This window comes from Aulonocara stuartgranti (assembly GCF_965226115.1).
Source record: "Aulonocara stuartgranti genome assembly, chromosome: 15".
Classification (NCBI taxonomy): domain Eukaryota; kingdom Metazoa; phylum Chordata; class Actinopteri; order Cichliformes; family Cichlidae; genus Aulonocara; species Aulonocara stuartgranti.
Genome location: NC_138951.1, coordinates 31,442,211 through 31,470,122, shown reverse-complemented (window position 1 = coordinate 31,470,122; position 27,912 = coordinate 31,442,211). Strand labels below are relative to the sequence as shown.

Sequence of the window (27,912 nt, the reverse complement as noted above, 5' to 3'; positions counted from 1 at the left end):
CGTAATGGTTTTAGCCATGCCACCCTTTCTGAGGATTTTTTCTGACTCTGGCACAGCACAAGGTCCAAGGCACTCCCAGGTTCGTTGTCCATAAAAATAGGTGCCACATTATCCTGTGACAAAAGCACAAGTCTGACAAAGCTCAGTAAAGACAGCTAAATGTCTTTAGTATCTAGTTCAGTTGTAATGTAAGTATAGTCAGGGGCGTAATTTCCAGGGGGATTAGGGGGATTTATTTATTTATTTATTATTTATTTAGACAGAAATCTGGACCCCCCCCCCCCCCCCCCCCCAATGTGTTCACCACAAAGTTACGCCGATGAGTATAGTATGTGTCTTTTTGTCGCCAAAACATGCACAGATATATTCTATTAAGAGTGTAACATACACTAGTTCCTCATTGGCAACTCAAAAGAAAAAGGACTGATAACTTCAGGTCATGCGCCTCATTGTATCTTTTCCGAAAAACATGGTTGTTGAATCATTGACCTGTGACTATTTTTACAGAGGTGATCTATTCTAAAATAGCTTGTGATGGTGTGATGTTGGATCACAGCTTCTAGGTGAAATAAATGTTTAATGTTAGTAGCACCTTGGCAGTCCATGGGCAGCTACAGCATGCCTGTCTACCTGTAGCGACCTGGTGTTAGATGGGGGTTAGTGTTAAAGTGTTCACTGCAGTCAATGTCTATATTATATTCAGTATGCATTTTATTTATTACTGTTTTTGATCTTAATGGAGTTTTTTGTTCTTTTGTTTTGCATTTCTTCTGTTCCTGATGAACTCCACTGTTGCTTCCGTTTCTTTTTTGCTCCACTTGTCAACCAGTCTACATTCAACCAAGACACACTCAAGACACACTCATCCATGTCAAGCAATGTGCAGTTGGGTGTTTGGAGGACTCCAAGAAGCACGTTTGGATTAATTGACAACTCCTCTCTATAGGCTTTTCATAGGCACAAATCAACATAATTGCATTATCAAACATAAGGTGCTTCATGTCCCTACTAGACCCCAAAAAAGGCAATAGCACAATTCTTAGTAAGCCACATTTACCTAATTTTACTAAATATTTCCAGATGTCTGGTCATTACTAAGAAAAGTTGTTTTAGATCTTGATTTAATTTCTGATTCTATAAAGATATCTATGTTTTTCTAGTTTTAATACTTTAAAGATGTTTAGGCTTAGCAGTTTAGCAATTAAGTGCACTATTGTGAAGGCTACATCACTCTTTATGGAGCATTATCTTAGCAGGCTACAGAATCAAATTCAGCAGCAATCCCAACAGATCAGCTAAAGTCAATGACAGTCGTCAGGTGATGTGGACTATCTTTCTGCTCGGAGGTCCATGAGCAGAGACATGCTGCCAAATATTCCCGACTGCAAATGGAATAATAATCCTACTTTAACAAAAGTGCACCTAAAAGAAGTGACACACATTCTGATAAATGTGTCAAACCTTATCGTTATCAAGGCATACATTTTAGAAACGTGATTGTCTACTTTTTTAAAATCAGCCAATTGCAGCACACTGCATTTAGTCATCAGTCCTGGTCAGACTGTGTGCCTCTAACAAAATAGTGGTGTCTGCAGAGTCTTTATCATTTGTCATTTTATTTCTGTACCTCAATGTACCAACGTCTTAGTTTCAATTAGACATGGGTAGAAATGAGCATGTATTCAAATTTAGCTGAGTTCTCTGGAGTTCATGCCACAGTTTGATAGAAACCTGCCTTCCTTCTAGTCATCCATTGATCTCACCATCCATAACAAGGTTTAATTCATTGAGTTCAATTGCCTCCCTTTCAAGTTTTAAGAAGGGTAGTTAATAACAAGAGCTGTTTTGTGGGATCAGATGTACTGACAGTTAAAATTACAATTAAAATTATAAATGACAACTGGACAACAAACAACTAATAAGTACTAAACATTAATGAGAAGTAAAATACAAGGATATTCTGATGTCTAAGCGCCTTATTGAACCACAGGGCAGGAAAAGTAAAGAAAATACTTGAAGCTGCCACTCATTTATCCTCTGTGTGAGCAAAACAGGCAAACACAATCTGGCTTCTTAATTCTAATGAGCCTAAATGGGTCTAAATGTCATGGAACAAGAACAGTGGCGGGAGCCTGGCCGACCCCTGTCATAGTAGTAATAGTTGACTGGCACATACAGGCTGCCATGGGAGCTGGGCAATTATGTGTGCAGACAAACTCCCTTATCTCTAATGAACACTTGCAGTAGTCTTAAAAGCTTTCACATCTGTCCTAGCAAAGAGGGTGGTTGGGTGGAGAGGGTGGGGAGAGGAGTTCTAGATGTCTTTCACCATCATGCAGTCTCCTCTGAACTGCTTCAGTAATCTGTCTTTTGAGAGAAAGTGGGGAGTTGATCATTACTCTGGAGGGTTATTTAAAGGTTGAACAGAAAGTTTGGGCACCAAGCCCTAATCTTGGTGTCTCGTCTCTTAAGGTTCCCTTTTCATTCCTAGCGCATTCTATTCATACATCAGCTTGCTGATTGAGCAGTTTCTCCTACTCCATGTACCAAAAAAATGTTTAAATTAACTTCAGCAAGCAATTAATTCTCATCCGTGCTATATAGCCACGGGCCATGTGCAATAACTGCACACAGCTTAAAAGGAAACATGCATTCCTCTACCCAAGCACATGAATAGAGTCAGTAGTCAGCCAGCTCTGTTCTAGGATGCCCTCTGGACCCAGTGGAGGTGGTGAGTGACAGGAGAACGGCGGCTAAGCTGTCATCCCTGATGGACAACATCTCCCACCCCATGCAGCAGACTGTGACAGCACTGAGCAGCTCCTTCAGTGGGAGACTGCGGCACCCACGGTGTGGGACGGAGAGATTTCGCAGGTCTTTCCTCCCCACTGCTGTCAGACTCCATAATAAAGACTTTAACTGATCAAGCACACACATCCATACATATGCAATAATACTAAGTGCAATAATCCTTTCTGTCATCGTTGTATTTTTACTCAGTTGTATATAGTATTTGTATTTGTATTCTATTTTTATCTTATTGTATATTTATTTTATTTTATTCTACTGTATATAGTATTTTATTTTATTCTATTCTGTACAGTTGTGTACTGTATTTATTCTTATTGTATTCTAATTTTTGCCTCATAACTTTTGCACTGTCCACTTCCTGCTGTGACAAAACAAATTTCCCACGTGTGGGACTAATAAAGGTTATCTTATCTTATCTTATCTTAGAAGTGCCTTGAGGCTACTTTTGTTGTGATTTGGCGCTATATAAATAAAATTGAATTGAATTGAATAGAATAGAAGTCATCCCACCATTAATATATGTTTTAGTTTCAACATCTCACATTTTTTAAGGGATTTATGATATTAAGCTCAGTAATTCATGTAGATATTTTACAAAATTTTCCAGTATTGAGTATGCAGCATCATGTGGACAAACACAGGGGAAAAAAGAAATCACTCCATGTTGCAAGCTCAAATATGGTGCCACATAAGTGTTGGACATGGACAGAGTTGACCAAGGAAGTGGTTGGCCAACAATGCCTCACTGGTGGACATCTGTGTTGATTTATATAATTGGTTGATTGAAATATCTTCTACTCTTTGCCTATTCTATTTAGAATGTCTAAAATAGAACCTGACTAATTTATTGGTGGGAGGATATTATCAGCTAATATTAGCTATTTTTAATCTGTTTTTTTATCAGCATTGATAACAGCCAGTTATTAAAACCTAAAATTTGTCTGAAAGAGAAAAAACACATTAATGGCAAATGGCCTGTATTTGTATAGCGCTTTACTAGTCCCCAAGGACCCCAAAGCGTTTTACACATTTAGCCATCCACCCATTCACACACACACATTCACACATTGGTGATGGCAAGCTACGTTGTAGCCACAGCCACCCTGGGGCGCACTGACAGACACATCACCTTGTTTAGGTCAGATTTTTAAATCACATATTGTAAAAGGTCTTAAATTTCACTGATGGGCCCCAGTCTGTAGTATGTTTTTATCTGTGTCTTTTATGGGTGACTGTAGCTCAGGAGGTAGAGCAGGTCACCTACTGATTGGAAGGTCGGTGGTTCGATCCCTGGCTCCTCCAGTCTGCATGTCAAGTATCCTTGGGCAAGACACTAACCCCAACTTGCTCTCCGACACATCCATCGGAGTATGAATGTCGTTAGAAAGAGAATGGGTGTGAATGAGGCATGTTGTATAGAGCACTTTGAGTACTCCGTGAGAGTAGAAAAGCGCTATATAAGAATCAGACCATTTTAGGACAATCTAGACACACAGTTTGCCTTGGTTGCCATTAACAGTGACTGAAGCTGGGAAAGATGAGAGGCCAGCACCTTTTTTCTTTGTAGTTTGTGAATGCACATTGTGGATAAACCACAGGTCTTTGATGGTAAACTGATGGGAGAGCAAGGTGCAAGGCAAACGAGAAGTCCCTGACTGCAGTGTGCAATTCAGGGAGAGGCTCAACGTAGTTTGGCTCAAATGTTTGACTCCGCCCATCTGCTGCTACATTCAACTGGATGGGGAAGACTGCATGAGGGCAGTTGAACAGCTGCAAATGCCTGATGGCCTGAGGGACTTTGCAGAACTGAAGAAAATATTTATGTTCTGTTTTAGTTCCCAGTTTGATTCCGAGACATGCTGAAGTTATTAAAGTGAGGCAATTGTAAGTTTTTCTGTATTTTAAAAAACATGAATAAAGCCATATTCGAATGCTCATTGTTCAGATGCACAAGCATCACTTCAGTCTCTGATCTCCTTACTGAAACTGATATAATGTAATGTATAAAAGAAATTCAGCATGTGCACATATATACACATGTCATGGCCAACCAGGGTAATTTTGTGTTATACTTAAAGAAAATATAGGCAGCATGGAAAAAACTATGGATTGTAAAAATGTCAACTACCGTATTTTCCGCATTATAAGGCGCCCTTAAAATCCTTTAATTTTATCAAAAATCGACAATGTGCCTTATCATCCGGTGCGCCTTATGTATGAATACTGACCTTATGTATGCTTACTGACCTCGAACCAATTTTATGTGGTACATGGCGTTCAAAACTCTGTCAAAAAAATGTTTTGGTACGACTTTGGTAAGCTACGAAGCCGCACCGCTTGATGAATCGTCAGAGCATAACGGCTACCGTAGTCAGGAGCCTCGCGGAGTAATCTGGATCCAAAACTCCATTCACTTCAGGTCCCAAAGTCAAACGAGCAGTGCAGCATCACTGAGAATCTGTCTAAATTCTTTCATCTTTAATAAAATAATCAGTGTTGCTGCTTTACCAGGTTTAACAATTAAGTTTAACATCCAGGCATCCATGAAAACAGAATTAGAAAACAGAGTTAGAAGTTAGCAGGAAGTTAGCTCTCTAGTTTCCACCTAAACATGATATACCATGTTCTGACTGAGAGATTTCTGAAAAAATTCAAATGTACAGCCCTGCTATCACGTCTGACATAAATGAAGACAGAAAACTAAACAGCAGTGACCTTTGTAGGGTTACTCAAGTTGGACAGCTGGTATATAATGATGTGCTACGAGATCGCTAGTGACACAGCTATGTTAGCATGACATAAACGCAGTGAAGCTGGAAGATGAATGCTAACTTTTTTCCACTCGATAAAAGTTTCCGATGGTTAGGGACAAATGCAATCGCATGGCAGGATGCTGTAAACGGACCAAACTTCAGTCAGGAGAACAACTGAGATAATCCATCCACAACATGAGGTTAGTCATTAATATACTGCAACAACATATAAATAGAGCAGCTGCGAGAGAATTCAACATAAATGAATCAATGGTATGGAAGTGGAGGAAGCAAGAAGAATGATTTGAGTAAAGTTTGACTTATCTGACTGTTTTGTTTCGCTTAATGCACCTTATAATCTGGCGCGCTTTATGTATGAAAACAGACCCGTTCATCGATAGTGCGCCTTATGGTCCGAAGAATACGGTAACTAATAAACGGCTTCTTTACATTTGCCCATGTTTAGCACCGCCTCGAACTGCATACTGCAGCGTTTACTGCTAGTATTAGCCAGAAAACGTACCAAAGTGACTTAGAATTGTCACAGAGATCCTTTTGCTAACTACCTTGGCTAACGTTTAAAAAAGTTGTGAATAAGTGCTTTAGTAAATTAAGCAGGAAAACGTTTACGATGGCACAAAGGGGATGGCTACTCCATCTCCGGTCTAATAGACCCTGTGCACGAGAAAATGCTAACTTCCTGGTTTGAGACTGGATGTAGGGTTGTATATTTCCGGTAGCTTTACTTTGCGGTCAATCGCTACTGCGAAGATATACTCCAAAATCATGTCCAAAACTCGAAAACGGAAAGATCGCGTTAAGTTACAGGAGGAGAAGGTGGGAACACTCACCACTGTTGTGTCATGAAAAAATCTAATGATCAATTTTGACGTTTAAGGAGTTTAGATCGATCAGTTGTTTACATCACTCAACACAAGCAGAACTGCATTACTGCATGCAGAAGACACATCATCCACATTCAGAAGCACATCTCTGTATAGTGACTGGTCTTATGATTTAAACAGGCAAATGTTCAGCATTCAAACTACAGGTGAAGAATAGTCAAACCAGATGTTTCCCCGTTATGTTGATATCAGCTAGTCAAGTACACACCTACACAGCATGTTAACAAACCGTGAAAAAAAGCCACACAAAAAATGAATGATTGCTGGTAAGGGTTTCTATACATTAGTATTCACGAAGGATATGTTGTGACTTACCTTCAAAATTACAGTGGTCCCTCGCTATAACGCGGTTCACCTTTCACCGCGCTGTTTCGCAGATTTTTTAGTGCAAGTTTGCATGCTTATTTTTTTTTACATCACATTGTGTCCTGCGTCCTGATCGCTGCAGACGATCTCCTCCGTGACGTCTCTCCTGTATAGTACAGAATCGCTGCATCGATCGCTAGCAGTGTGACTCTGAAGTGCAGTACTGTATGTCCACAATGTCCACGAAACATTTTGCACCGTCAAAAAATAAAATTGGCTACTTGATTTCACCTATCGCTGGTTATTTTTAGAACATAACACCCGCGATAAACGAGGGACAGCTGTTTACAGATACTGAGAAATATAACATTTGAATCCCTTTTCTCTTTTGCTCTGAGGCGCGGGGGGAATATATCGACAAGTCGATGAATATCATTTACAGATATATTGGGTAAATGCCCAAGACATCTATAGAAATGTAAATCGCCGCTTGATTCATTCATTTGCTTAACTTGTTTTGGACCGTAAACAAGGCGTGAATAGGGAACCGGAAAAAAAAAGCTCCCCACAGGAGTTTCCGCAGTAGCATATGCTAACGTGCACATAGTCTATAAAACAGACAAGTTGAGCAGGTTGCCTGTGAGTCAGTTGCTTGGTAGATTCGAGAACTATTGATCCCAAACCATGTGTGTCTTAATCTTGTCATCCACCAGAGCCTGACTTTGCTTGCGCTTACACTTGTATGTACACACTCACTGACTGTCAAACGTCAGGCTCAATCGGCAAATAAGACACTTGAGCACTCAAGAATCCTCAAGAAAGAATAGAGAAACACATTAACCTCGCTCCTAGTCGAATGGTTTTGTCTATGTGCTTTACAAATTACATCAGATAAGATAATGAGCATGGATTAGTATGAAAGCCTGACATAGCAAAATGAAAGGCTGAGACAGAGGGGATGAGTAGGTGATCATTACAGGAAATTCTCAGAGCAGACCTATCTCTGGCACACACACTGATGATTACTGCGCTATCATAAGATCAGCCAGCACAGGAGCCAGCAAGGAAAAAGAGAGCCAGTGGTATTAACTCTGTATAAAAGCAATGCAAAGGGCTACACACCCTGTGGAAATGATCACTGGAAGCGGTGGAATAAAGCAGAATAAGGCCAGCGCTATCACATGTCTCCATCCGCCACCGCCACTAGTCACGAGAGACCAACGGACCTTCTGAGGAAATGTTACTGTGGCGTCTGCGATAGCAAGCGCTTACATTTTTCATTGAAGCTACACAAGGCAGTCTTGAATGTTAGCAGCAACTCATCAGTAAGAGGTCACGTCATGTACTGTGATGTAAGTAAAATGCACTGAGAATGCTCACGTTTACAAAGCAAGCTGCACAACAAAATGTTCAAAAGGACAATAAAGGTCAAAGGTCAGAAGTTTGTCAGCTGTGCTTCTACACTCAGTCACAGCTGTTTCAGACCACAGCTTTTCCTTAATGTAGCTGGAGAACCTTTATATAAGGAGTCAGAAATTAAAAACAGCCATGTCCACTATGCTTATCCACTATGATTTTATGCACTATTTTTCAGTGTTGCGCTGGCAAAGTATAACAGACAAAAGTCTTGTCAGTTCAGATTTTTTTCTTGAAAATCGATTTAAACCGGTCTACACAAACATAAAACATCGGCTTGTTGTATCTTCAGTATTTCTCAAAGTAGAAATCCTGGTACAGTGTGAGATCTCTTGTGTTAGTACAAACACAGCTTTAATCTCAATTTCAGATTATAGAGATATCTTACAATAACTTATAACAATGAAAAACTACCAATTTCTTATAGAATCTTTGTAACTCTGTACTTTGGAACAATTATGCTACACATTTTATAAGAATTTAGCTTAGTGGAGCTAAATTCACCCATTAAGGTGAAGGTTATCTCTGGAAGGAAAAAGTCTCCATGGAGAAACTCCACACTAGTGAAAAATGAAAAAAGAGAGTGTAGGAAAGCTGTGCGCAGATGGAGAAAAACAAACCTCCAGGTTCATTATGACATCTATAAAGAGAAACTTCACAATTATAATTTACAACTGAGGAGTGCAAGAAGGTCCTACTTCTCTGACATCATCACTAAAAACAGCCATAATGCTCGGGTCTTATTTTCTACAGTTGACAGGCAAACAAACCCTCCTGTGTCAGTGGCAGCTGAACTTCATTCGACCATGGCCTGCAATGACTTTGCCAAATTCTTCACAGAAAAAATCCAAAAGATTAGACAAGCAATTGGTACATCAACAGCAGATCCAGGATATGTACTGTGTCCACCGAAAAACTGTTTAAACACCATGAAACAGTTTCACCCTATTAACAGCAAAGACCTGGAGGACATCTTAGGTCAACTGAACTCCTCCTCTTGCTGTTTAGATGTCCTGCCAACACATTTTTTCAAAAAGGTCTCAAAGACTTTGGAGTCAGACCTGTTACAGATCGTCAACTTTTCTTTATTATCAGGTGTGTTTCCAGAATCACTAAAAACTGCTGTAATAAAACCTATACTGAAAAAGGACAATCTTGACAAGACACAAATGAACAACTACAGGCCGATCTCAAATCTCCCATTTTTAAGTAAGATCATTGAAAAAGCAGTTTCTCAACAGCTCAATTACTTCTTAAAACAGAATAACTGCTATGATGCCTTCCAGTCAGGTTTTAGAGAGAACCACAGCACTGAAACCACTCTGACCAAAGTGTTTAATGACATCTGTCTGAATACAGACAGTGGAAAAATGTCAGTCTTAGTTTTACTGGATCTCAGTGCAGCATTTGATACAGTTAATAATAATGGATTGGATTTATATAGCGCTTTTCAAGGCACCCAAAGCGCTTTACAATACCACTATTCATTCACTCTCACATTCACACACTGGTGGAGGCAAGCTACGGTTGTAGCCACAGCTGCCCTGGGGCAGACTGACAGAAGCGAGGCTGTCATATCGCGCCATCGCCCCTCCAGTTGACCACAACATATTACTCAAACGACTGGAGAACTGGGCAGGTCTTTCAGGAACTGTACTAAACTGGTTCAAAACATACTTAGAAAACAGGAAATACTTTGTATCAATAGGTAACTTCACATCTGAGCAGACAAGTATCACATGTGGAGTTCCCCAAGGTTCCATCTTGGGACCCCTTCTGTTTAACATTTACATGCTCCCACTGGCACAGATTATAAAGAACAATAAAATAAACTATCATAGCTATGCAGATGACACACAAATATATATCACAATGTCACCAGGAGACCAAGGCCCTGTACAGGCTCTTGGTAAATGCATCGAGGAAATTAATGACTGGTTGTGCCACAATTTTCTCCAGCTAAACAAAAACAAAACTGAGGTAATAGTCTTTGGCGCCAAAGAAAAACGATTACAGGTCACCAGAGAACTTCAATCTATACACCTAAAAACCACGAACCAGGCGAGAAATCTGGGTGTAGTGATGGATGCAGACCTAAACATAGAAAAACACATTAAGACAATAACAAAATCAGCTTACTATCACCTCAAGAATATTTCAAGGATAAAAGATCTGATGTCTCAACAGGACCTGGAAAAACTAGTCTATGCATTCATCTTTAGTAGGCTTGACTACTGTAACAGCATCTTTACAGGTCTACCTAAAAAATCAGTCAGACAACTACAGCTCATTCAGAACTCTGCTGCTCGAGTCCTCACTAAGACCAAAAAAGTGGACTCACCTGTTCTCAGCTGCATTTGAATAAAGCACCAAATCCACACTTTTAAGCTTAAATTTCAAAACTTACATTTAACTACTGATTTTATCTACTGTTCTGATTTTATCTGTTTTGATTTTATATACTGTTGTTTGTTTGTTTGTTTGTTAATTAGTTAGTTAGTTAGTTTATTTGCTTGTTTTAATCAATTTTAAATCATGCTTTTTACTTGTTTTTGTTTCTAATGTCTCTGTAAAGCACTTTGAATCACCTTGTTGTTGAATTGTGCTATACAAATAAACTTGCCTTGCCTAAATTCTTAGTTTAGCTTTTAGTTTAGCATATTAGCATGCTAACATTTACTAAGTGCTGCCAAACAGAAGGTACAGCTGAGGTTGACAGGAATGTCATTGCAGTTCCTGGTTGTTGGACAGAGCAAAATGGAAAATCAGAGGATGAACACAATTCATTCAGCTGTCCCTGAAACAGATGTGAAAATTATTAGCATTTGCCCTCTGGAATCCTGACAGCTTTCATTATTAGTATTTTAAGCCTTTAGTGTTTTCTGGTTTCAGACTGTCAAACCTAGCAGTAGTCAAGTCTTTTTACAAAAAAAAAACAAACAAACAGACAAAGGCATGTAAGGTTACTTGTGCATCTTTCAAACAGAAGGGGTTTATTCTTGGATATGTTGCATTCCAAATGTGTCTAAATTTAAGCTTGATTAGAGAAAACACTTCTGACAACCATATGCTTGAGAAAAAGACATCAATATACAGTTGTGGTCAGACGTTTTACATTCACCCATCAGCTGCATAAATGTCATGGTGATTTTGGGCCTTAATGGTGTCTTTTAGCTGACCTTTTTCCAGGGTGGACTAATTGTACAGCATACCTGCACTCGTTTAAATTCATTTTGGATTTTCTTTAATGCACACAAATTATATATACAACAAAAAGAACACTTCTTTGACTGAATATTTGTAACTTTTTTGACAGCCGGCTTAGTCTTTAAAGTCTACTCAGTAGATCTGTTCCATAAATTAAGTTGTACAGCCGAAGATGGTTTATCCCTTTTAAGCCAGTCTCTGATCACTGGTGCCATGCAACTGATGGAAACAGCTTGTAAAAATCTAATAAGCAATTCTCTTTAAGCAATGTAAGCAATGCTTTTTTAAAATGTGTCAATGAAGTAGCCTCTGATGGAACTAGTAATTCTACTGTTATCTGCAAATATTTGGAATTAATACAAAGCAACCTCTATATTACAAAAAAATGTATATTGAGTTCTATATACTGCAACTGTTGGACTGTGATCTCTTAAGGGATCAGTAAACTCGGGCATCTTTTTCATCAAGTGCCACGGAAGGGCAAATCAGTCCCAAACCTCATCCTTTTCAGTCTTTATGGAACCTGCCAAGTAATTGGCTGTCTCCAGTTATGAGTTTTCTACATATATTCTTGAAGGCTGACTATCTTTTACTAGAAGCACTTTAAAAGGCCTTCCCATAGAACTGGGTCAAGCCCCCTGTTCAACTGGCCCTGGCAGTACAAGCAGCAGGATATGTGGCCAATTGATGAAGCATCAAGTGATGATGGTGAGCTTGACTGGCCTTTGTTTGAAGCTTGTCATATTTACAGCTGACCTTGAGAAGAGATTCTCCCAGTAATTTATAGCAAATAACGTTCTGAGTCCCATTTCAAAGATTCACTGTCACTTTTTACACAACCGTCACCTTGTCTTAAAAGACAATCACTGCTCTTGACAACACAGTCTTATAAGATATTATACTAGCCAGCTTGCAGTCCTTTCCAATTATATGAAGATAAGATAAGAGATAAGATAAGATAAAACTTTATTAATCCCTCACACACACACACACACACACACACACACACACACACACACACACACACATATATATATAAATACAGAGACATATATAAATAAAATATACGAAGGGGATAAATAGAATAAATAGGAATAACAATAAAAATACAAGTGAATTGCACATTTCAAGTATTGAGGTCTATTGCACCATTGACTATTAACAAAAGTATTGCACAAAAGGTATTGCACAGTGAGGTGAAGAGGCACTACAGCTTAGTTGTTCCCCCCTCCTTTGTCCTCCTGTTTCCCCTCCCTCTCCCCTCCAGAGAGGAGTTAAACAGTTTGATGGCGTGTGGGACAAAGGAGTTTTTAAGTCTGTTAGTTCTTGTCTTGGGGAGAAGCAACCTGTCACTGAACAGACTCTTCTGGTTGTTAATAGCCGTGTGCAGAGGATGCCCAGCATTGTTCATAATGTCCAGCAGTTATTTTTTAGTGTCCTTTTCTCTGCCACTGTCACCAGAGTGTCCAGCTTCATGCCGACCACAGAGCTAGCCTTCCTGATCAGTTTCTCCAGCCTGGATGAGTCCTTCTTTGCTGTGCTGCTCCCCCAGCACACCACAGCATAGAAAAGTACTCCAGCAACCACTGACTGGTAAAACATCCTCAGGAGCTTCCTGCAGATGTTAAAAGACCTCAGCCTCCTGAGGAAGTACAGTCGGCTTTGGGCTTTTTTATACAGGTGCTCTGTGTTGCATGACCAGTCCAGTTTATTGTCCACCCACAGCCCGAGGTACTTGTACTTGTTGACCACCTCCATCTCCTCCCCCATCTATCTGATCTGGCAGTGGACCTTCTCTGGACCTCCCGAAGTCCACAACCAGTTCCTTAGTCTTTGAGGTGTTGAGTTGCAGGTGGTTTGTGTGACTCCATGCGACAAAGTTCCTCACCAGACATCTGTACTCCTCTTCCTGAAGATGAAGATAGAATGAATGCTTTTAAAAGCAGATAGTTTTTAGCAATACAAATGGTTGTCTGTCTTTCTGTGTTACCCTTGCAATAGACCAGCAACCTGTCAAGGTTGTACCCCACCTCTTGTTCCATGACAGATGGGATAGTCTGAGCTAAGTTAAAGTCCGCTGACTTTGGTGGAGTCACAAACAGAAGTAGGCTCACTTTTAGTGCTGCACATATTGGCCATGTGACAGAAATGACATATCACATACACATTAGCTCCTTAGATGAAAGAAGTCTCTGTAATGACCCCACATATTTGTTCAAAATCTGAACTGAGGTCATTGTATTTTGTCTGCTACCAATTAGGATTTCTTTTTTGACTGCTCCTCCTGTCACTCTTCTTATTTTCACTTTCTCATGATTTGAACTCATGAGGACAGTTCCCTTATAAAGATTGGCTAATTTATAATTAATATTGTGACTAAAAAGACCCCCAGACCCAGCAAACATGCCCAAGCAGGTAGCTCTGGGTGACTTGTGAGGGTGTGTAGTCATGTAGGGGGTGTCAAAGGGCAAAACTGCCCTCTGTGGACACACCAATTTTGGTGGGCTAAGTATGGGGTTGCCCTACCCACATAACTCTACAGTTCAGCCATAGCTACATACTGTGGGCTCACATGGTTTTCTGGCACATTATTTATATTAAGGACTGATTCAAAACCTCAATAAAATAGAAGGTTAGCTGCCTGTTGTCATGCAAAAGATATAAGGTCACATTAATCCATAATAATTCAAGCATGTAGCCCCTAAATTGTTTCAGACAGACTTCTATGATTTGTTTTGTTTACAGACAAAAGATCCTGGTTTGAGTACAGGAGGAGACAAACCTCCTGTCGGTCGTATCAAGACCCATGTGGTGACCCTTTGTGAATAAAGATTCTTTTTTCTTTTAGAGCAGCATTCTGGTCGACATTCCTTACCAATTGCTGGTGGTATTGTACAGTGGGGCACATGTAGCACATGCTCTATGGTGCCTTGGTCAGCAGCCGAGGAAATGTGCTCGCAACATGGGGTGCAGTAGGGGAGCTAGAGAGTGGGCATGTTGTGTGCACACCGTGGGCCTCTGCTTAGTATAGCTGGCCCATGGTGTGGACTAACCACTCTGAGACTGATTAGTAAATGGACTGATTCTTATATAGCGCTTTGCTACTCTCCCGGAGTACTCAAACTGCTCTATATAACATGTCACAATCACCCAATCACACCCATTCTCACAAGCAGTTTATCTATACCCAGTGCTTTCTAAGTACATTCACACACATTCACACTCTGATAGCTGCATCGGAGAGCAAGTTGGGGTTATTATCTTGCCCAAGGATACTTGACATGCAGACTGGAGGAGGGATCGAACCACCAACCTTGTGATCAGTAGGTGACGTGCTCTACCTCCTGAGCTACAGCCACCCCAAATGCAGAGGTCTACAAATCAGAGGAAAATCACACACTGTGCAGTGTGGATTTGCCCACAGTTCCCCTAAATGGGTTTCAAGGGGGCATGTTTCCAAGTTGATCATATTGATTAAGTAAGCGAGTCTTTTATACCATGTAATATATGTGCGGTAAGCATTTTTACACTAATAGGTCATTATTGCATTTGCATACAAATATAATGTGATTACAATAGTATGTTACTTTGGAAGGCCTTTTACCCCCCAAAATTTAAAAATGTACTTAATTAAGTGATACTGCTTTTCCCCGTTTCCATCCTGCTTTTCAGTCCACCTAAATTATTGTAAACAATACAAGCAATCCTACTGACAGTAAATAAAAGTGTAAGCCACTGCACAGGTCTGGCTTTGATGAAAACCGGCAAGTCTTGCACAAGAATAATTGCAATCAGTCACACAAGGACATTTGTTTCCCAAGGCTGTATCAGCACATACAAAGTAACTTGATGCAAGAGGGCTAATAGTGGACTCACGTGGTTACACTGCAGTTTTTCACCCGATCAGCCTGCCTGTATTTCGCTTTCAGCAGCTGTCTTGCTGTCTTGCCAGCTTGTGTTATAAATTAATGCATTAGCAGTTTTGGTTTGGCTTCTCTAGCCTGATAAACACAAGCTAAAGAAGAGCAAGATCTCCACAGCTGTGGAGGTGGGATAGGAGCAAGTGGACACGAAAGCTATTTGTCTTTGTTAATTATTTGACATCATTTGACATCCAAACTAATTAACAGCCATAAGCAGAAGAGCAGCAGGAGCGTAGCAGGCGACATTGTGAACAGGTTAACACAGGGGATTGTTTTAGGCAACTTTAATGAACTGACTTTATAATTCACTTTCAAGTACTCAGGGTACAGAATTTTCTTACTTAAAATCATGTTTCTAATATTAAAAAGTCTAAATACTTTGCTAGAAATGAAAGAGATTGACTAATGAGGTTATTATTATTGTTTTATATTTTCAGATTGGCCTGCTGGCATTATCACTATGTATGTATACACCAATGAACCAAATCACTCTGACTCTGCTTGCACAATATACTTTCAGTCTGCTAAAACAGCTCCAACCACTGAAGTATAGACATGCACAATGCTTCTGAAGGTGTCTTTCTGACAATGGCACCAAGATGTTATCTCCAGATCCCTGAAGTCTTTGAGTAGAGAATATACTATGGGTCAGTCTAGTTACAGACATTCCCCAACCCACTCTTACCAGTTAGGAGTGTGTCTTTGTAAATGCTTTAATTCAGCAGTCTGTCCATAATGATCTGGCTCTTGTTAACCTGGGTCAGATCTTCACATCTACCAAGTTCCTTTACATCCAAAGAATGACTACAACAACCAATACTACATTTTTTGTACACAGAGAGACTGGTTTCTCTCACAACTTCCACATGTGGACACCACATACAAATGCTTATTCAGGACCAAAACCATGCTGTTTTCCAAAACCTCAGCACCCAGGTGTGGTGCGTAGAGTTCACCAAAATGATAGCCAAACAGAAGTGCACAAAAAACCTCACACATGGGACACAGCTTTGTTACATACTCCAGAACTACCAATCACTGTGCAGAGTCATATTGTAGGTGGTTGAATAAGTATATTATTCATATAAGGTAGATTTAACCTCTTAACTTCCACAAGGTTGTTAGTCGACCACTTAGGAGTAGTCTTAGAGTTAGTTTTGCCTGAGTATAATCCGCCAAGTATTAGATACATCACTTGAATTCGTCGGGGTATTAAAAAATACTAGGGGGACCAGACATAACAAAGAAAACTCAGAGTATGTAGAAATGTTTTTTGTGTTTCATTTTACCAGGTAACACTAATCTAGCGCACCAGCTCATGTCCATTTAGTGTGAAGCAAATTACACTTTTCTAACCCACATTGTCAGGATAGTTTCTCTGATACTTGATGTTATTGTGTGCAATAAAGTATTCCATTTCACCAGTGGGAACCTTTTATCATTATGCAACAGCCTCATCAGCCCTATAGGTTCCTTTGAATGATACTTTATGCATTAAAATACTATTGTAAAGCTGGGAAATGTGTTTGTCAAATTAATCTTGCTAATGCTTGTTCTCATAATAGCAGGGATGCATTTCGTCTTCTTATTTTATGCTTTAAAAGTAAGCAAGCATTGAGAGTGAGGAGTGGTGCTTGCAGATACTTTCCAATAGTGCAGTGATAAAACTATTCAATGTTCCCATTTTCTCACGATGTACAACTTTATATCTTTTAACCGCTGTGTCCTTCATGCATGGTGCTGTATAATCAGTGACAATGAAACTTTGTACTTTTATTCAGAGCATCAGAGCATTCAGATTTGAGTTCTTAGACTCTCTTCTATGGCAGAGGTTTAGTATTTCTATCTGCTTTGATAATACTATCTTCTTAAATAATTATGGATGCTCTGATCCAACTTTTTTCCAATCTGATATGCCTAGAGGGACTGGTCCCTCTTCCCCTCTGTTTTTCTTTCTTTCTTTCTTTCTTTCTTTCTTTCTTTCTTTCTTTCTTTCTTTCTTTCTTTCTTTCTTTCTTTCTTTCTCCCTTTCCTATCCCCCAGTCATGTCTGTCATGTCTGTAACAACTGAAAATAAAGTAACATAAATAAATAAATAATAATAACAAAGGTCAATCAAATGGACCAATACGGCAAGGCCGTGATGATCCAATTGGTAAAGTAAATCAGTTGGGCATCTTTCTTGGCTTTGAGACAATAATTCTAATGGCTAAAGAACCAAACGGTTCAGGCAAAAGAAAAAAAAAAAAAAGGACAGTTGGGATGCATAAAGATCCAAAATCTTCTAAAAGGCACCAACAGTACCAATGCTGTGAGTGGAATAAGCCATGATTATACCAAGCAGACAGCTTTAGGCTACAGTGGCTTATATTAGAAGATACAAGAAACTATCTTATTAGGATACAAGATAGATGCTAACTAAAGCAGCCCTGCTTTCTATGGGTAGAGGATGCCTATTTATAAGATACTGTAAATATTTTAATTTCTGTTGTAAAGCCTACTATTTAAACATGGGACTCTATGCAGACTGATTCCATTTTAAAGCTAGCCTCAAGTGGCCATTAGAGGAACTACAGTTTTTGGGATTGGCATGTGGCATTTATTTCTGCCAGCTTAACCACTCATTTGGAATGCGGATGAAATATTTCACCTTTCAGGTCTTTTTGAGTCTTCTAGCAATCAAATGCAAAGCTGTTAACTGTATTTGCTATTTCGTGTCTTTTTAATCATAGTTCTTTGCGAGAACAGCTGCATTTTGAAAATAAAGCTGAAAACTGAATTGAACATTACATTTGCTACCCATCAAACAACATACTTAAAGACTGTGCTGACAGGAACTGCAGAGAAAGATGATACTTTTTTGTCATACTGTCATTACGAGTGACCTTTTTTCATGCAGTTTGAAACGGCAATTGAAACCTGCTCTATGCACCATTTTTTTTGTCAAAGCAACCACATTCCCAGATCTCATCAGTGGGTGAAAGAAATGCCTATGCTATATTTTAATGAAGTAAAATTATCCAACAAGTTAAAGTGTACCAGTTTTAATCAAATTTCAGCTTGGGGAGTTTAAGATGGAGAGAGACAAAGAGAGTTGGGAAAGAGACAGATGGGCCAGAGAGAAAGCTAGATATCAACATAGCATCAGAGTGTGAAAAATACGTTATCTCCTTTTGACTCACATTGTGTTCCGGCCACAGGGAATCCTGCTCCCTCCCAGCTCTGTTCTGTTTCATCCATGTACAACACTGCTGTTAGTAATTAGAGAGTAGGTGTAAGATGCCGCAGATTCACCAGCAGAACAATCTGCTGCACACAGAGCTGTCTCATTTAAATAATTAAAATGAATCTACTCTTGTTCATATTTGGATAAATTAAATTAATATTTGTCCCACAAGGCTCGCCAAACACAATCTTTCCACCACAATTTGTAAGTATGGTCATGATTGTCAGAGTCTGAGTCAGGGTCTGCAGCTTCTGCAATCTGCTCACTGTGGCAGTGATGCAGAAGGGCTTCACTGCTATATGTGTGACATAGTAATGTGTGATTTACTGAACTTCCTCTCCATACAGTTATTCTTTTGCATGTTTCTTTTTTTTTTTTTTTTTTGGAGCCCCCGAGCTCCTGGGTTAGCCTTCAGCGTTATAATCGGAACAGATCCTAGCAACCATGTCCTGCTCTGCCTCCTGGCCCCGTTTTAGGCAAGGAGAACCACTACGCATCGTATGGTTGCTATGTCATATGTTACGTCATATGTGCTAACAAATCAGTTTTGCTGTACTAAGGAGCCCTGCATGGGATAACATATCTAATTTTAAGCAGAAAACAGAGAGAAGTTGACTGTGGATAATTTTTTGTGACAGAAATTTAATTTCTTTTCCTTAAAGGCAGACTTTCGTGGCTCAAGAGTTGGGAGTTCGCCTTGTAATCGGAAGGTTGCCGGTTCGAGCCCCGGCTTGGACAGTCTCGGTCGTTGTGTCCTTGGGCAAGACACTTCACCCGTTGCCTACTGGTGGTGGTCAGAGGGCCCGGTGGCGCCAGTGTCCGGCAGCCTCGCCTCTGTCAGTGCACCCCAGGGTGGCTGTGGTTACAACGTAGCTTGCCATCACCAGTGTGTGAATGGGTGGATGACTGGATGTGTAAAGCGCTTTGGGGTCCTTAGGGACTAGTAAAGCGCTATACAAATACAGGCCATTTACTTTTTGCCTCTTTCCTTTGTTTGTGGATCTTATAGTAATGTTGCTCTACACAGTGGCTGTTCTTGTGGCAGTAGTACTAGCACTGGATTATTGAAGCAGACCGTGATATCAGTATTTAAGAATATAAATTGTCCACAATAATAATGTCCTTATTTATTATCAGTTATCATTCGCTGTTGATGTATTAAAAAAATATTCCTTTAGAACCTTTTAATTGGATTCTCAGAAATACTTACATTTTCTTCACACCCACATTCTCTGTACACCATCTGGGCAGGGGTCTGTGAGGAGTTGGCAGCCTGGCTGTGGTCTGGGACACTGGGCCTCCCTGTGGGTGGGGGCAGTCTGCTTGCCTCCATCCCAGGGAAAAGAGTAACACCCCCTGAGTCTGGGGGTTGATTGTCCCATTGGGGGCCGTGATACCTAGACCTGGGAGTATAGAGTATGTTTGGGGAGTGTGAATGGTTATATAGTGTTCATTTCACGTCTGGGGCTCTCCTCAGCTCTTTCCAGGAAGGTGGCGCTGTTGCCTCTCTGGTGGTCCTACTTGGGCTTTTGCACTCTGGGGGCCTGTGGATGTCCTGGCCTGGGTCTCCTCCATGTCTGCTTCATGCCATGGGGGGCGGGGCTATGGCTCCCCACACCCTCGTTACATGGATAAACCTTTTGAACTCAAGCACGCTCATGCACACAGGTGTACACACGGGTGCTTGAAAAACGTTATTTTTCCCTTTTATTTTTTCAATAACTTAAAATAAAGTAAAATAAATAAATTAATAATAATAATATAAAATGTGAAAAAATAAATCAGTTGGTCGTCTTTTCCTGGCAAGAATTCTGATTGCTAAAGTAATGAATGGGACAAGGAAATAAATAAAATAAAATAAAATAAAATATTGACATTTAACTGATATATTACGTTGATATATTATAATAAGTATACCAACAAATATGAAATACATATTCCTACCTTTTGATCCAGATATTTGAAATTTTCTATATAATATTTCTTTTTCAGTCAGTAAATGTATCAATTAATTTCATGTAGCAACACTGAGATGTAGTGGGCCAAGCCAGTTTTATTTATAAAGCACTTTACAAGCAGCAACCACTCACCAAAGTACCAACAGAAATTCCATACAATCTGACAGAAATTGCATAAATTTCCTAAATCTAGAGAAGAACATTATTAAACAAATACTACAAAAGCATAATACTACTGCATTAATTTACTGAGAAAAATGATTCAAAATTAAATATGGTTTTGATCTATTTAAAGAGCCCAAACATTGGTCTTCTGTTGTGTTCTACGTCTACAGAAGTGCATCATTCATTAATCAAAGTCACGACTTCCAAACTGGAAAAGGTTAGAAAAAAATTTCCATGGAGTGCGTACTCCACCAAGCTATGGTCATGAAGGCCTTACAAAAAATCTTACAAATGGAGGAAAATTCAGTTGACTTCCTGCTCTGACATGAGTGGTTGTCCAACAAAAAGGCCAAAGTGTTCATCAAGAGCATAAGGTCATGTCTGAGGTTCAACAGGCCTCTCTGATATTGGCTAATATCATTATTGAAGAGTGTACAATCAGAAAAAAAGCTACTGAGAGAATGTCGTATATATCCACACCAAAATGTTATATTTTTAAAACATTTTCTATTCTGGTTTTGCATAAATGTCTTTTTTTCTTGCATAGTTGACTTAGTCTTAGTCTTTAACATCTTAACATCCATTGTCTCCAGCAAACCATTGTCATATTAGGGGTATGGTTTGGATCTACACCCATCTCTTTCCTTTTTAATGATTTTTGCCTATTTGGATCAACACACTGGAAAACCACAGGAAATCTGCAAGGCCTAATTCAATGCATTAGAGTTCATTTCAAAATTTTGATATTATTTTCAAAATCCAGCTCCACTCCAAACCCTGGATGGGTTACCACTGACATGGTGGCTGTAAAGAAATCAATCTCTTTGCTGTAAAAACCTCCATCACTGGATGGAACAGTTTACAAACCAACACATTGTTAATAATGTTAAAATGAATAATTTGAGGTTGTTACCCATAAACTACCAGAATCTTGAACCAGGCCTGATGCTGAAACATGCAGCACGTTAATCGTGATCTTTAATGTGTTGCAGCTTATCACAGAAGGCATTTGTTAACCTACATAAGTGGAGCATACACAATTTATTTAAATAGCATGACAATTTCATTAAAGTCATTCGTCTTGACTGCCGGGATGTCTTAGATACATGAGGTTTAATTTTCTGCTTCTAAGTTCAGATAAAACTGAGGTTATTGTAACGGGGCATAAAAATCTTAGAAACACTGTCTAACAAGATCCTTACTGAGGACGGCATTGCCTTGAGTTGTCTGTTGTAGTGATTTTGCACATTATAAGTAAAATTGAAGCACACAATCCCGTCGCACAACATCAACATTTATTTATATACAAAAATAAAATTAAAAAAAATAAAATATGAAGTTACAATTCTTTTCTGTAAAAAAGCATTTTTTTTTTGTATATAAATAAATGTTGATGTTGTGCGACGGGATTGTGTGCTTTTTATAATTTGTAATTGTTTAAATAACTCGTGTCTTAACTCATTCCATCACACAGAAAATAAAAACTTTTTACATCACAAAATGTTAGAAATATAAGTCGTTCATAACAACCTGAAAGGTTGGGAGATAAAATGCAAACCAATGGAAGCAGAAGCACAAGACTATAATGTCACAGAGCACACAGTGTCTATTATTGTGTAGACATTTATAAATAAGAGCTTAATAAAGATGCTTAATTTCTTAAGAAATATGCAGGTGGAGTGATCTTTATCAAAAGTAGAAGTTACATCTGTGGCTAAGTCATTGTACCCAAAAACTTTAAAAATCTATCGTTTGTGAGGCTATGTAAGTAAAGCTTGCTCTTCTCGCCCATGTGTAACAAACCATCTGTTGGGGGTTGTGGATTTGACACCTTAGCATTGTGAAAGTGGGGAAACATGCTCCTGGCTGTGCATAAGATTTCTGCTTGCAACTTAGAATCTCAGTTCTAAATGAAATTCAGATGTTTTTTTAAGTATGGCTAATGTATTATTTGACTTCTAAGGCATACACACACACACACACACACACACACACACACACACACACACACACACACACACACACAAAGAACAACAACAAAGAGAAGAAGAAGAGGGTGTAGTTTACTACACATCATAAAAAACGCAATCAATCATCTTCCAACTGTATCTTTCTGTTCTGACTTTAGAGTCCTTGTTCGTTTACTGAGCCGTACTTTGGGAGTCATACTGTTGTGATACTGGGGAGAAAAGGGTAAGGTTTGATAGACTAAAACCTTTACACACAATACTTCAAAAATCTAAAGAGTGTGTGAGGCTGTTAGCTGTGTTGTCCAGCAATAAACTTATCTACAATGTGTTAGTAAAAGAGTGAATTGTACTTCTGAAGTCACACTTTAACGATGCTTCATATCACAGTCTTTATGATGAAAAACATGTTCTCTCGTTAGCACATGTCTGTGCTGTCACTTGTCATGAAAATGTCCAGAGTTAGGGTTCAAGCTTCCTCTTCACTTACCATTGATCATTATTAGGGCCCACAATAGATTTGTCACATTATCCCCATAAACAACATGCTTTTATAGAGATCATTGTGACACAAATATTTAGATTCTGGTTTCACAATGTGCATGAACTCAAAATCTTAAAATTTCATATTTATAAAGTATTGCAAAGAATACACTTCTTGTAAAAAAAACTGATTGGAGATGCTTTTGAGAAAAGCTCCTGCTGTGACCTTCCTTCTGTGAGCGCATGCACGCACACACACACACACACACACACACACACACACACACACACACACAGAGAGAGAGAGAGAGAGAGAGAGAGAGAGACAGAGAGAGCGGGAGATCATTAATACAAAGGGTTGGAGCCGGTTTTGGATTTTCACTTGTTGTTGGATTTAATATGAACAGTCACATAAAATTCATTACAATTTTTTGCCTTTGGTTCAATTAAGATGTTTCTTTAAATCTATAACACCTTCCTTTTCAAAAGGTTTACTGACATAGTAAAGAAGTAGCTAGGGAACTCAGTAAGTATGAGCAACAGTAGCTGAAGGACACTTTCTCCAATAAATAGGATTTCATCATCTGCAGTTTGTTAAAAAGTGCCATATTAAAAACAATTCAGCAGACCCTCAGAGTGCGGATGCAAACCGCTTTCAGCTATAGAGGTAGAGGTACGCTTCATGTACTTATCAACATACAGTTCAGAGGCTTGCATTAGAGTGCATTGGTGCTTGGGCATCTTTTATTCAGCGTGATTATACCATTGTGGATTTAGCTATATAAATATGCTCAAGAGTCTATCATATGTTTGACATGCAACTAAAAATTCGAAAATATATGTTTTAAATCAGTAACTTTACAAATTTAGAGGAAATGTTTTTGGACAACACACGTGTCACATTTTAAACAGGGTTTGAATAATCAGCGCTGACATACAGACATTTATGCGCTGGGTATAACAGACATGCTTACCGTGGTGGTCATGTTTACATCACCTGTTTTCTGCCTTTGAAATATTAAAATCCTTTGGGCTGCTTTTTTAATTATCTTGAAGGGGGGAGCAATTTTAAACCCACGAGTTGTGTTTTATTTCATTCTGTGAGTATATTTGAACTATGCACACGGTCTCCCAACTGCATGCCAAGCATAGCTTCCCATTTGTCATGCAAACTAGAAAGTAGATGAACCTCTCCCTGGGCTCAGGAGCTGAGTTTGCTTACACATTTCCATGATGTGATGGTTTGTAATTCAAGACAGATGGCGGGAGGATATTTTTACCATTTTGTGTGCTGGAATAGAAATTAGTGATTGTCCATTTGGTGAAGAGTGAATTTCAGTTTCTCCATTTTAGATACTGCAGCAACGTGAGTACATAAAGCAGTATCCAGGTGCAATACACCCGCTCTGGCAGTCATGAGGAATAGAGGGTATGTATGAGCTCTCCTTCTCACATCACATCACTCCTCTCATCCATGCTGAGTGAACAGAGAAACTTTCTGGGTTTAAATGCAATGGAGATGTGTTACCTGCGTTACCTGTGTTCCTCTTTTAAGAAGTATAACACATAAACACACTCAGTGATCTTATTTATGTACTGCACAGTCAGTATTCTGAAATGCATTTAATTCATATTTAGAAATAAATACATTTATAAACTCAGATTTATGACATGTCCTATAAGTGTAGCTTCACACCAGGCGAGGTACAACAAGAGAATGAGATAAATCATAGTTTAATATTTTCCAAAGGTGTCATTTGTCATAAACTAGCTGTGAGAAGCAGGCGGGTTGTACCCGAACGCAGACTCGCAGACAGGACTTTAACTCAAAAGACATTGATTTATTGCTAGACAGGAAATAATACAGACTAAACCAGGAGAAACACAACCATGAGGGAGATCGCGACACCGGACAGAGGGAAACAGAGGGCTTAAATACACAAGGAATCATGAGGGGATGAGAAACAGGAGGGAAACACAGCCGAGGCTAATCAGACACGATGAGACAGGGGAAGCAAAACTGAACATGACATGAGACGAGGTACCTTCAAAGTAAGACAGGAAGTTATATACACAGTGATAACCAGACAAAGACACGCGAGCTTGACAACAGAAACACGGGAACAGAAAAGGGAAACAAGACACAAGGACACAAACACAGAGAGGGTACAGAGGACAAAAACACAAGGGGAACCTAGGTCAGAGACACAGAATAAAAACTAATGAAATTAACCTTAAACCAGACATAATAATAAGACATAATAGTCACCAAAAACATAAACTCCAAATGCTGGGTCAAAGGCCCAGAACCATGACAATCATTAATCATCCAGCACACTACCAGAAATACACCTACCACATGCACCATTCTTTGGTTTATTATAAAAAATTATAGAAATTTACAAAACATTAATACTGGGCTACAGTTTTTGTGTGAAGATGGATTTGTGCTAACTACAAGTCCAGAAACAAACTGTCACCTCTTGCTATTAGAATGCAAATAGAAACTTGCTGAACGAGTTAGAATTCCACTGGCTCTGTGTTAAAGCATTTTATAATGAAAGGATTTGCTGCTAATGTGTTGTTGGCACTCTACATGTACATGTACTGTGGTATTGTCTGTGTGACTACTCTATGTTACCACAATTGTAGTTTGACTTGCCTGGATGATGGCTCATCTTTAACTGATGTCAAATTATTGGCATTTATAACAGCTGATAAATCCAAATGAACAAAAGTGAAATAGAGATGGACGAAACACCCTCCAACCATGATATGAGTGTTGGTGTCACATAGTTTATCCACCAGAGGGCACGTTGCACTTGTTGACATTGCGTGTTTGGAATGTCACAAACTCAACAACCAGCTGATCCAAACAGAGTGGATTCGAATAATCCACGACTTAATTTTTTTTTAAACGGTATTGTCAGTTTTTCTTAGTAACTCCATATAACTCCAATAACTACATATAACAAATGCTAGGGAAGTTAGATTAGCTAATATATCAGATTTTTAAATCTCCAAGTATCAACATTAAACACATTATTGAACAAGCTCTGCAAAGGAAGATGAAATATAAAATTTTTCCTCTTAATAATAAACACCTTCATTTAGAAATGTAATTGTATTGTCTTTGTCTTACATTTCAATTTGTTTGATAATCTGAAATGTTTAAGTGTGACAAACATTCAAAAAATAGGAAATCAGGAAGAGGGCCAACGCTTTTTCACACCATTGTAGGTAATATGACTAACAGCATGGGCCAAGTTCAACATCATTGTGCTGTTTTAAAAAGCTTAAAATGTGAAAAATCTGTTTTCATGTCTTTTGTCAGTGCCACAGTCCAATCCACCATCCCGTGAACACATCTGCACTGCTCCTTCTCAGCATGGAGTCATAATGCCGCTCATTGATTATCACCGCTCTGCTTATAGCTTCACTAACTCTTTCCAGTATGTTAATAGTACGGCTCAAATCATTTGTATCCCACTGTCATTACGAAAGCTCTGAATCTTGATTATTTGCATGTTTGATTTGACAAAGATTTGGCAGATGTCCAGAGAGGCTGTAATAGCAGGAGAAGGACCAGTTACTTAGTTTTCCTATGTTTTAGCTCATATAATGTTTTAATAAACATTAAATCAATACAGAAATGCAATTTTTAGTGAGAAGAATGTGGCGTTTTAACACATAACACCAAAGGTAACACACTCCCATGGCTGTAGTCTCCCTGTATAGGAAAATGCACATTGTCATACTGCAAAAACTGCTCAAGGAACACAACCTGGTCTCCAGACTTCCCACTTCCAGTCTTACTGTGCACCTGTGGGATGTGCATGAAAAACTTGATCCATAGAGGTCCCAAGCTACAACATACAGGTCTTAAACGATCCACTACCACCATCCTAGCTTCTGATTACACATTATACGCAATATTAGGTGGTATTAGGTGTTTTTATATACTGGCTGAACATTATATTAGTCTACTATCATCTCTGTTCTTATGAACACAGCCGCAAACTTGAATACTTCCCTGCCTGACCTTGGCTTTTGACTTTTTCCTGTCCACCTGTGTTGCTTAGATGGCTGATGGAACCTGCTGCTGCTTCTCATGGCACATGCTGTTACTTTAAACCAACCTCAGGTGGGTGGGGGTGGAGTTGAGTGTAGGTAGGCAGAGAACTAAATCCACACCACACTCATCAATCAGTGTGCCCCATCTTTCCTCTTTCTCCCTGCATCATATTTCCTGCAGCTTAGCTGAGGTACGTCCCTCCTTATACACATTCTGTGGCACATGATTAATCCCACCACTCATATCTCTTTTCATGTGTCAGCACCTTCAGTGCTTTATAGGCTTATTCTGAGATGAAGTGACAGCTCTACTCTGAAATATCACCAAATTAAGACTGCTGGCATGTGTAAACAACGTAAATATACACCAAAACCCACAAATCAAATGGAGGGCAATGTCTAACTCTTCTATTAAAACTTTGTTGACCCTGTAATATTTAAAGGTTGTTTTGTGTGGTTCAGCTGTTCTAGGTTGGTTCAGCATTAGTCATGTCTCAGCTGACTCTTTGTGATGCTGGGTGCATTCCTTCTTGAAAAATTGCATTCATAAGTCACAAGTAGATTTATAGGTCCCAAATAAACATGGGCATGTGGGAAATGTTAGGAACCATTTGTGTTGCATGTGCCAGATAATAATATAATTCCCATCTAATTGACTTCTTTATATAGAACATTTATCTGAATAACAAAAGAACAGATTTGGAAGGTGCTATCTTCT

At 39.1% G+C, this 27,912-nt stretch overlaps 1 protein-coding gene across 7 annotated transcripts in view; it reads left to right on the top strand.

Moving 5' to 3' along the window:
- The window catches only part of LOC309689151 (heparan sulfate glucosamine 3-O-sulfotransferase 5), a 133,469-nt gene that overhangs the window by 30,459 nt on the left and 75,098 nt on the right, over positions 1-27,912 (top strand). For 2 of the 7 annotated variants that reach the window (XM_082505377.1, XM_082505375.1), the window contains one exon: positions 24,474-24,549. The exons of 2 other annotated variants lie outside the window; for them this stretch is intronic. The gene's annotated coding sequence lies outside the window, so the exon portion shown is untranslated. Of the gene's footprint in view, positions 1-5,684; positions 5,765-22,798; positions 22,864-24,473; positions 24,550-27,201; positions 27,265-27,912 lie in introns of those variants that run through there. 3 more of the 7 variants (XM_082505374.1, XM_082505378.1, XM_082505380.1) reach the window with 3 other exon arrangements.